Here is an 11355-nt window from a genome sequence, read left to right as displayed (position 1 = left end):
TGTTTTAAAGTTTATGTTTCAATTAGACAAAATCTCGGAAAGGCTTTTTTAAAACTAAGCCTCAGGCAGTGAAACGGTGTCTCAGTGGCAGAATTCTCGCCTGCCACGCCAGAGACATGGGTTTGATTCTCGAAGCCTGCCCACGCAAAAAAAAAAAAACCACAATAAAACAAAACCTCAACAACTCAGCTTCAATAATTCTCACTAAATCCTGTGAATGTTGACATTTTATCCATATAATGGATAACTAAAACATTTTGTTCTTGATAAGTTACTGGTAGAAGATATCGGATTAGTTTAGAAGGGAAAAAATTATCGTATAAATCGGTATTTATCAGATGGTTCACATCATAATAATATGCCAGTTACTAAGTAGAAATGCTGACATGAGTGGTCAAAGGTAAATGAAAAATTTGCAGGAGGGACATGGGATGTAGATCTGTGGCTTCAAGAACAAGTTGGTTGAATAGTAGTATCATTAAAAACTGCTCTTTCTCCCATTATCTTTAATTCTGGACAGCAACACAACATTTGGTAAGTGGGAGAGTTGGGCCAACTTAGGTTAAGAATATAAAAATCACTGAAAGCTAGTAGGTTCTTGGACATGTAGTATGGGCCACAGATACCACAGGTACACAAGTAGCATGGTAAATGGCAATTTTCTCAATACTTGATACCTAGGAAAGATTTCTTCCCTAAAATAACACTATAAAAAGTATCTGATTTCCTGGACTCATTTATTTTCATTTCCAGTTTTTTTTTTCCTATTATAACACTGACTACAACGAGCTTTAATATATTGTAAACTCAAGACTTCATTACAAGAAAAAGAGTAATCTGAAATGTTTGAACCAAATGAAATTGCTATTTCTGTAGTTCAAAAATGGTTGCCTATCAGCAATTTCATACATTTATGTTTCATTCTAAGACAACTTAGGGCCCAGTGTTTCCTAGTTAAAGAAAAAAAGACCAGATTCCGTAATGAATGGCTCTTTCACATTTCTTCTTCATGCACCCAGTGTACCTATACGTTATTAAAGTCCAACAGAGCACTAAATCCTGGTTTTATAACAGTTTAGGATTCATTTCTAGTCTCCAGTAAAAACTTCTTGATTTTTAAAGAAGTGCTTAAACCAGTATTAACTGGAAAACAATTCTGTATTTATTCTATATTCAGGTTTTGCTGTGATTTTTGCTGATGAGCACTCATTACCACCTTAATAAAATATGCACCTCCTTATGGCAAGTCACAAACTAGTGTCAAATGCAAAAGCAGTGTCACAAGTAATTAATGCTATAAAGTAATTTAAATGTTTACTGAAGTCTCTGGAAGATGTGCCATATGGGCAATTTCATTTCATGAACACATCTGTTTCCAAAGTCTTCCCAGTAACCAACTGTTTTCTCCCTCTGTAGCTCGGTCTCTCCTCCCTGCATCTTATGACACAGCTCTTTAATTAATGGATATAATTAGTCTCTTCAGGATCATATAATTATCTCAATATTCCAGTCATTATAAGGAACACACAAAGGCTTTTAGATAAGTGAAATGCACACTTATCAATCATCAGTTTAGGGCAGCTGGTGCTTAAATACAAGTAAGTAGTTTTTTTTTGCAAATGGGTGAATAGCTGGTTGGTTGTTCCATATTCTACATGTGTGCAGCTCATGTTGCCACAGGGCTTCAGCATGGACTTGAAATGAGCCTGGGGCCCCAACCCTCTATTGCCCTTATTAAATGTTAAATATTGAAATGCCAATTAACATCTGAAAACTAGACTTTCTGACCCTTAAAATGGAATTAAAATATGTACCCCAGAAAAAAAAAATAGGTACCTCAGGGGGAGGATTGTGAGAGCTCCATAAGCTAATATTTAACAACTAATGTCTTCAAACTTTTCAGCAATAGCAGAAACACAACGAATACACAACCTGTCCTTTTTAAAAAGGCAAACCAACCCCATGCAAATCTGTGCCTTTGGTTTTTGAAACTGGGCTCTATTTCTTTATTCAAATTCTCTATATGAAATATTTCATATTATCTTAACAATGCTTTCTCAGGGAAATTATATTTTCCCTGACTTGAAGGAGAGATGAGAGTTATCAGATGTTTTCAGTGTCACTAATCAGAAACCACGTAGCAGCTTTTCATCAAACACCAACATGTTATAAGTTGTATAAAATTCTTGGAAAAAGTATTAATTTTTAGTTAACTGTATGTACCCTAACACATCACCTGATTTACGAATACTTACTGTGATCTAATGAAAGGGGCACTATTACCTTTTCTTTGTTCTTATATTTATTTTCTAGTGCCTAAAAAAGACAAATGAAATTCCAAAGTTTTACCTTTCCCCGCAGCAAGAACAACTGGGCCCAGGAGCTCTGACGGGCTCAACAGTAATCAGAGATTGCTTTGACCCTGAGCTGAGTACCAATAGTTTTGTTTATTTGACATCTGAGACGATAAGTGATGGGCAATATTTTCCCTGTGGAAAAACATATGAATGCTTGACAGTGAATTGTGGTACAGCAACAACAGAGACCTATCAAATTCTTCAAATTTCAGCAACAAAATTAGATGAATGAAATGAAGTCATAAAGCATATGATATAATATCCATTATAGTGTTAAAAGATAAACTACATGCTATTGTAAAAGAAAATCCAATTTACTGTCTGTTTCCTTCATTTTTGATTTGACAAGTGCTTGATCTTGTGCTATGTTTCAAATATCTCCATTTACCTTGCAGAGCTTGAATTGTAATGTCTTCTTAAGGCAAACAAAATTAACTTTCCATTTAATTTATTGAAAATGTTCATGCATATTTGAGTTTATTTAGTACAAATATATGAAAGTTATTTATATCTATGTTAAAGATCCCTTTGACAGTGTAAGCTTGACTTTACTGTCTCAGTTTGAAACTACTGATTCCATCCATCTTTGCAAGACAAGAAGCATTCACATCAACATCATTTTTATTGTCAACACATGCACATCAAAGGATTTACTGAACCATACAAAACTTATTTAAACAACTTCATTAAGCCAAATTATTTAAATATTCACCAAAATAGATTAACTGGAAGTGAAAGAAAAACTTTTCCATAGGCTTTAGTTAATTTACACTTTGCTTTTGAGACCAAGAGAAGTGTCATATCATAGCATCTTAAAATATGCTAGATCCATTTATTTGTCCACTCCTGGACCATTAGTCTAACAACAAGTACAATATTATCTCAAGGAATATGTGGGACTCAGTCTCAAAGTTTGAAGCCATCTGCAAAAACTTCCACCTATACTCATCATATGACACATACTCATTTATCACCACTCAAAAATTCTAACAAAAGACAGTAAAATGAATAAGATTTGTATGTTCTAACACAGACATAACAGAGAAGAAAATAAGGCAGGTGAATATATCAAGATTTCAGAGAGGGAAAATGAGTGCTGAATGTTACCTGACATTTCGCAGTGGGGAAATCTGAAATCTAGATGCAGGATGAAGAAAAAGCTAATAAAATTCAATTCAATTCAGAACAAAATGCTGAAAAAGAGATTAAGAATTGGAGGCAACAGATGCTTCTGGTAGAGTTTCCAGGTAAAAGTGAGAACACCCCGTTAAATTTGAGATCAAATAAATAACAAATGGTTTTAGTGTGCTCTCTCCTAAAATATTGACTGTTTAGTTGAGCATCCTCTAATTTTGTAATGACAAATCTTTCAACCTTCTCTGAGCATGGGGGAGGAAGTGATTTTCACTTTAATATTTTTTTCTTTCTGTTTCTCAGACTGACTCTCTTCAATTTTCTTGTCTTTGAGTTCACTGATTCTTTCTTCTGCCATCTCCAATCTACTGCTGAAAGCCTCCTGTGAAATTTCATTTCATTTTTCATTATTATGTCTCAATTCCAGTAGTTCTGTTTGGCTCAGTTTGAAAATGTTTATCTCCTTATTTAGATTCTCCTGTTCATTGTGTTCAAGATATCTTTTAGTTCTTTCTCTCTATTTTCCTTCACCACGTTAAGCATTGTTAAAGCCTTTAAAAAAATGCTTGTTTAGTATATCCACATTCTGGTTTTCTTTGATATTTACAGTATTTGTAGTGTTTTCCTTTATACAAACAAACATTTCCGGTTTCTTTGTCTTGTACTCTTTTGTTTCACCCTATATTTTTAAAGTTTTTAAATGGTAACTCTGGGATTTATTCCTTGGCATGTCCATTTCTTGACTTTGTAACCAACTGGCAGTAAGACACAGATTTTCTTAAGCTTCAAATCTCCTGCAAACAGGGTCTACTCTAATGGAGCAGTGGGCATCTGCCTTAGGGGACAGAGGGCATCTACCCTAGAGGAGCAGAGGGCAACTGCCCTAGGGGAGCAGGGGGCATCTGCCCTAGGGGAGCAGGGGGCGTCTTCCCTAAGGAAGCAGGGGGCGTCTGCCCTAGGGGACAGAGGGCATCTACCCTAGAGGAACAGGGGTCAACTACCCTAGGGGAGCAGGGGGCATCTGCCTTAGAAGTCAACATGTAATGTCTAAAGGTAAAGAAGAAAAGTGTACTAGATACGTTCAAATAGGACAGTTGTCTGTAGAGGGCCCTGGGGTGACGACTCGGGCAGTGCGCGTCCCCAACACTGCACTGCGCGGTGACACGTGCCCCTGGGGGCCTCGGGGGCATCTACCCCTGCACAAGAGCCAGGGCAGAGGCTGCTGGGACCCCAGCCATTACGCAGCCCCGCACATGCCGCAAGGGAAGGGGTCACTGTGGCCCCAGCAGGAGGGGAAGAGGGAACCCAGGGGCCCGGGAGGGGGGACGAGGACCCGGAGCAGGGACGGTTCTCTCCAGCGCAAGGTGTTCATCAAGTCCTCAGTAGATTTAAAAATAATAAATATCGATGGTTGTGCCAGCAATCACCATTTCTATGAAAAATTGTGGTTACTTCACAAATTATTCATATATCATTCTTCGTTGAAAATACTCAGAAATACTAATTGGAGAATATTGGAGGTTGCATCAGGTCCTAGGCATTTTTCCAGAGCTGAGATCAAAGCTGAGCACTGAGGTACTATTCCCTGCCCTAGCTGAGCTTGCATTCTACTTGTGTAGGGTGAGTCTGACGACAAACTGAGTAAATAAGTACAGTTACACCAGGCGGAACAGAGATGGGTGCAAAGGCAGAAGCAGGGGCACCGTTTAGGAAGCAATTACAATAACGCAAGGGGGCGGTGCTGGCAGCATGGCCTGGGAGCTGGGTGTGGGGCCCGGGTGGTGTGAGGTTGTAAAACATTTCAAGAGAAACAATTTTCTGAGGTAACCATTGGTTCATGCCCCAAATTCAAGGAAAATATTTTAGATGAGTTTCTATCAATCTCAAACAATTTTTATGATGTGTGGATATTAAAAATTTAGCTTGTAAAACATTTCTAAAATTCTTAGTTGCCAAAAACCTATACTAGCAAAATTCCCCAAAGTCCTTCATAAGTGGATCTGTCAGCCTGGCTCACTCTCCTTCGCAGATGAGAGCTGTACAATTCCCTTCCTCCGTGTAAAGCAGTGTCTCCAAAACGTGCTCTTTTCTAACAGTCACCTGGCTGGCTTGTTAAAACCGGATTCCTGGCTTCACTGTGAACTCACTGAAACAGTCTCAGCACTTGGGACAAAACTGCAGTTTTAGGGGATGGCACAGCTTATTTACACACACCTGACAGCTGGAGAAACACTTTCACTGGCGTGATGAGATATGGTGATTACATCCTCACCCGCTCAGTGCAGCCTCTTCTGCATTTCGACGTTTCGGTGTAGCATCAGTCAGATTCCCCTTCTGCGGCCTTACCATCCTCTGTGCAATTACTTGTTAGTACCATGAAGAAAATAAAGGTTAAACTTCAAAGCTTCTCATTTCCATGGACCCCTCCCAAATCTTTGTACTTCTTTATGATGATTCTAAACATTGCATTAACTTACAGTCTCTGAAAACAGGGATCCCTGTTTACATATAACTTTACCGTAATGAAAATCACACATTTACATTCAATTTAAGCCAATTGTCACTGCTTGACTTGAAATTACTTATTAGCATTTAGTATTAGCTTGTGCAGACATTTTGGTGGGTAAAGGAAATTTTGGTATTTCGAAGAAAGAATCCAATCATGTGTTTGAGTATCTAAACTTGAGGTTCTTTGCTTTTGACTATTAATTATGCCCTGTTTTTCCCCACATGAAAGAATTACAAAAAATGTGTATAGTGCAGGTCATTGAGTATAAAAAAATGTTATGAAAATATGAGAGAAAAAGTGTACATAATTAGAAACCGATGCCTTAATGAGTTTTAAATATTTAATTGGCCCAACTACTTTAAAATATTTAATAAAGTCTTTATATATATATATATTATATATGTAAATATGTTTTCAGATTTGTGATATAACTGGTGGTTCATCTTGCACAATGGAAGTATTCTACAATGACTGTTCAAGGAAATGACGTCCCACAGTGGTTTCTAGCATATAAGTTCATCAGACCCTTAGAATTGATGGCTTTGATAATTCAATCCTTGTTGCACCTTCAGACACACACACACATGGGATCTCTGATGGATTAGAATGCAATATTTCCAGCCCAGAAGATATGTTTATAGAGATCTAAAAGTTCATCAATTACAGAAAATAAGTGCTTCTAGAACAGTCATGCAGACTTGGCTTTAATGAATGCTTGATGATGAATGCATAAATAGATGGATTCAGACCCATATTCTTGACTGAAGATTCAGGTGACCTCCTCACCATGTGCCTGCATAAAGGGAGGATTAATTGCAAACCTGTCCATGGCTGTTGCTGTGATAATTTTTAGACACTAGAAAACAATAACCAGATCAATTTATCATGAGACCACTATTTGTGATCCAGTATGATTTGTTCAGGATTGAGAACTAATGGCTTCTTCTGGCATAGACCTTCATAGTCAAAAATCATCTATTTACAGGCATCAGGCTGGCATCCAATTACAGTTCCTATAGAAACACATTAGAGGAAATGTGTATTTTTTAAAGAATTGTGTTCCCTGATGTGCACTGCAGTGGCATATTTACACCTCTGTCTTTGTTCTTTATGGATTGCATTGATTATACAGAAGAAGTGTCAACAAAACCGAGGGGTTTTATCTTCCACGAGACTGAAGCACAAATGAGGTAGCCTAGCTTACCTGTTTGTCCTAATTTCTTGAGAAAAATTTTCACAAACAAAATCCATCAACTTTTCCTGCCACCGATTTTATAATGCCTCCTAAAAAGGTTCATTTCAGGGACAGATATTAATCAATTGTGGAAATTGCATCTCAAGGGAATGATGCATTTATGCCCTTGAGCAAGCAAGTTACCTGCAATGTGAGGCATGGAGCACAAAACTAGTTTGCACACATATTTATTGATCGGTTACAATGTGTCAGGCACTATGTTAAATGTTGGTTTTCAGTGGTAAACAAGTGAACACAAAATTTCTTTCCTCCTGGATTTATACTTTATTACAGACTTATTTTAGGAGCTTGAATGAATTACTAGAATAAACATTTTTTAAAAATACACCATAGGACTGTACAAAGCAAACAGTGAACCCTGATGTAAAACATGGGGTATAGGTAGTTGTACAAGTAAAATAGTCTTCCCACTCTTTGTAATAAAAGTATCACAGCAGTTCAAGGTGTTAATAATAAGGGGTATATGGGAACGCTGTAGTTTCTGCATGATTTTTCTGTAAGTCTACAAATTCTCTAATTTAAAAAATGAAAAATAAAGGAAGAGAAATGAAGGAAAAGGTAAAGTGGCGGAGAGATACATGGAAGCACTTCTTGAGGAAGAAGAAAAATAAGCAGAAGTTTGTCAGGCAAAGGAGGCCACTATCGCAGAGATAACAGTATTGAAATTAGAGACCTTGGGATCAGCTTTGAGAAAGCAAGAGGGCATCCCATCTTTTGAAATTGGAGGAAGGGCAAAAGAGCTTTGTAGCACAGTATGCTGAATCCGAGTTAAATTCATGGATTTATCTATGTAAAAGAGTGGAAATAAAATTTTTCCATGAATTTTTATATGTGGGAGAAATGGAGAAATTTAAAAAATAAAGAATATTCTGGCAGATATTCCCATGCTAACTTCTCATGGCAAATATAAAATGGTCTCTAAAATTTTGTTGGGAAAAAAATCAATCTTCAATAATCAGGAAATCAATTTACTCAATAGTAGTATAACTGTATTTTGTACAAGTGGCAACTTCTGACAGAGAACATCTCATTTCTAATTTATGGACTGTCAAATATTTAGTGATTTTATTAAGCTAATACATTCTTAAATAACACAATGGAATTCAACATGAAACAATGGTAAAAATATAATTAAATATAATATTGATATCTGTTTTAAATACCCAAATTCAAACAGAATAATTTAAAATTGATAAGCTTTTTGATATAGATTTATAAGATCTTTTTTACCTGATTCAAGTAAAACTTGGAAGTAGAAGAGCAAAATAAATGTGAAGAAAATAGAATAAATGGAAAAAATCATAAGATAAAATATTGAATAAAAGAAATAAATATGCAATAAGCAAGGTCAATAAAGTTAATAGTTTTTTGAAAAAACTCATAAAAAGGTTGAACTCCTGATAAAACAGAGTGAGAAATAGGGAGAAGAGGTACAAACAGCAAATGTCATGAATAAAAATTGAGAAATTAATGCAAATTCTACAAGTATACAAAAACATTTAGAGGATCATATGGACAATCTTTTGGAAATAAATTAATTTAACTGAAGTGGAAAAATACCTAGAAAAAAAAGAAACACAATTTAGAAATGATGAAAAGAGAACTAGAAGAAATATGAATTACCACAAATCTAAAAAGAATCTGGATCAGTAATTAGATGCTTTGCCACACAGAAAATTCCAGGAACAAGTGTCCTTGCAAATGAATTATATATCATTTGTAACAAAGGAAAAGCAGTAACTTTCTACCAACCCTTCCAATAATATATATATGCTGAGCCACCATGGCCCACCCCAGATAATATCTTAAAAGTGAAACACATCTCATTTTTAATAGGGTCAGGAAAAAATGAATATTCCATCCCTGAAAATTAAAGACTACTCTAATGATTATTGATACCAAATTCCTGAAAAAAAACTGTTAGCGAGCTGAGTTTAGCAAGTTATTAAATGGATAAAACCTCATAATCAATTTGGATTTTTCCAGGAATTCTAAGTGGGTTATATAATAAAATTAATTTATACAATTCATCCAATTGCTTACTATATTATAAATATAAATTATAAATGGAATCTATGTGGTCTTTCATATGAATAAAAAATAACTTCCAAAAATTAATTTTGGCCCAGAAACTTTCAGCAATATAAATGAAATACCCTTGGATATGAGTTGAGAAACCAGGTAATGGAAAAGTGGAGGTTCACCATATTATTCTCTCTACTTTTCTGTATGTTTAAAAAATTCTTAGCTTAGAAAGAATGGATGGAAATTCTAGCTATTTGCGATGATTGCTTTTAAAAAGTACAATTGTTATCATTCTTAATAGTTAAATGTTAAATAAGAACATAAGAATGCTAGCTCTTACTTACTCAAACATTTACTGAAAGCAAAAGCACTGTTAGCCCATAAAAATAAATAAGTTATAGAAATCAGAAAAGAGACACCAAAATGTCATATCATAGACAGTATGAATTCATACATAGAAAATTCAAAAGAATATACAGGTAAATAATTAAAATAATAAAGTTTAGCAAGGTTTCTGCATATCTCCTATACAAAAAAAAAGAAGTACATTTCTAAATGCTAACAACAAGCACAATCAATTAAAAACATACTTACAATACATCAAAATATAAAAATACCTAGACACTGTTGAAAAAATAAATTTAAGAAATAGTGCTATCCTAAAAACTCAGGTCCAGATGGCTTGTAGGCTGAAGTAAAAATCGCAAAACAGTAAGACTTTTTAAATTATATAAAAGGATTTTTATAACTTAGGTAGGAAAAAGTTTTTTTAAAGAAAAAATAATAAAATAAAAGGTACTCATCTGAAGGAAAAGCCTGGTATATTTGACTACATTATAATATCCAAACACATCGTTCAGAGAAAGAAAATAAAAGTCACAGAGACAGAGTGCATGGGTGATTCAGTGATAGAATGCTCACCTCCCATGCGGGAGACCCAGGTTCGGTTCCTGGACCAGGCACCCCCCCCCAAAAAAAGTCACAGAGATGGAAAATATGTTTGCATCACATACAACAGAAACTTTAGATTTAGTATATTAAAAAGCCCTAATGAACAAACAGAAAAGTAGGAAAGTCATATCAGCATTTCATAAAATAGGATGGAAAAGATATAGAAATGGCCAATTGGTGTAGAAAATTATTTAAACCATTCTGTTTTTACACAGAATGATGTAAATCAGAGCAATACTGTAATATCACCAACACACAAAGAACAGCAGCAATGCAGAAGACTGGCAAGACCAAGTGTGCGAGGAGATGGAACAAGGTAAGCGCTATAGAGGAAATCGATACAGCCACCTCGTGAGAGTTTGGGATTGTCTAGTAAAGATAAACACGCACAATTCCTCTTGCCCAGCAAACCCACAACTGTGTACACCATCAACAAAACTGTGTGCACATACGCACCAAGAGAGATGCACAAAAATTATCATAACTCCATTAATAGCCAAACATTAGGACTTATGAAGGTATCCATTAAGAGTAGAAATGGACAAAAGCAACATGTACATACAGGGGAATGATACATAGAAATTAAAATAAATAATAGCATTGGACAACATGGATGAATTCCACAAATACAATGTACGTGATAGATGATCAGTTATAAGATCAAATACTAGGTGTTCCCAGTTAAATGGTGTTCAAAACGTAGCAAGTTAACCCTAAGGTTTTGGCATGAATATGAAAATACTGAAAATAGAGAGAAGTAAAGAAATCAACTCCCGTAGCAGTCAGTTTAGTGCTGACCTCAGGGGGCAGAGAGTAATGCCCTCTACCCAGCCTCTGCTGAACCTGATTGGGGTTTCATGGGGTCCACATTATAGTCATTCGCTAGACCTCAAACTGTCTTACAGACTTGTCTGCTATCTTCACAAGAAGATTTGAATGTAAAACATACAAATGTATGATATATATTTTACAATTTCAATCTCATTTGTCATCAAAACAATACCAATAAAGATGATAAAATATAAATTATGTGCATTAAATTTAATTTGATAAAAATTAAATTATACCTTCCTGCAGATTGTGTGATAGTATCAGCATTACCAAATACTTTTAGTGTTATGCAC

General features: G+C 35.4%; 1 long non-coding RNA gene across 2 annotated transcripts in view; it reads right to left on the bottom strand.

Annotated features, from left to right (window-relative positions):
• The window catches only part of LOC143673950 (uncharacterized), a 115073-nt gene that overhangs the window by 8140 nt on the left and 95578 nt on the right, over window positions 1-11355 (bottom strand). The window lies entirely within an intron of this gene.

Source organism: Tamandua tetradactyla, chromosome 2 (assembly GCF_023851605.1).
Source record: "Tamandua tetradactyla isolate mTamTet1 chromosome 2, mTamTet1.pri, whole genome shotgun sequence".
NCBI lineage: Eukaryota > Metazoa > Chordata > Mammalia > Pilosa > Myrmecophagidae > Tamandua > Tamandua tetradactyla.
The sequence above is the reverse complement of the archived record's forward strand: the minus strand, read 5'-3'. Positions and strand labels throughout refer to the sequence as shown.